General features: G+C 45.7%; 1 protein-coding gene across 1 annotated transcript in view; it reads left to right on the plus strand.

The window, feature by feature from the left end:
- EMH_0004290 (uncharacterized protein) overlaps nucleotides 1-302 on the plus strand; it is a gene marked incomplete at both ends in the record, with an annotated part of 5,920 nt that overhangs the window by 3,313 nt on the left and 2,305 nt on the right. The window lies entirely within an intron of this gene.

Below are 302 nucleotides of genomic sequence, written 5' to 3' on the forward strand. Positions count from 1 at the left end.
CTGTCTCTTTCTCTCTCTGTCTCTGTCTCTGTCTCTGTCTGTCTCCTTTCTTTCTTTTCTATCTTTGTCTCCTTTTATCTCTGTCTTTCTCTCCCTCTCTGCCTCTCTTTCTCTCTGTTTCTATCTGTCTCTCTCTCTCTGTCTCTCTCTTTGCCTTTGTCTGTCTCCTTTTTTGTCTCCTGTTCTGTCTCCTTTTCTGTCTCTCTCTGCCTCTGTCTCCTTCTGTCTCTGTCTCTGTCTCTGTCTGTGTCTGTCTGTCTCTCTCTCTCTCTCTCTCTCTCTCTCTCTCTCTCTCTCTCTCT

This window comes from Eimeria mitis, genomic scaffold, assembly GCF_000499745.2.
Source record: "Eimeria mitis Houghton genomic scaffold, Emh_scaff224, whole genome shotgun sequence".
NCBI classification, from domain to species: domain Eukaryota; phylum Apicomplexa; class Conoidasida; order Eucoccidiorida; family Eimeriidae; genus Eimeria; species Eimeria mitis.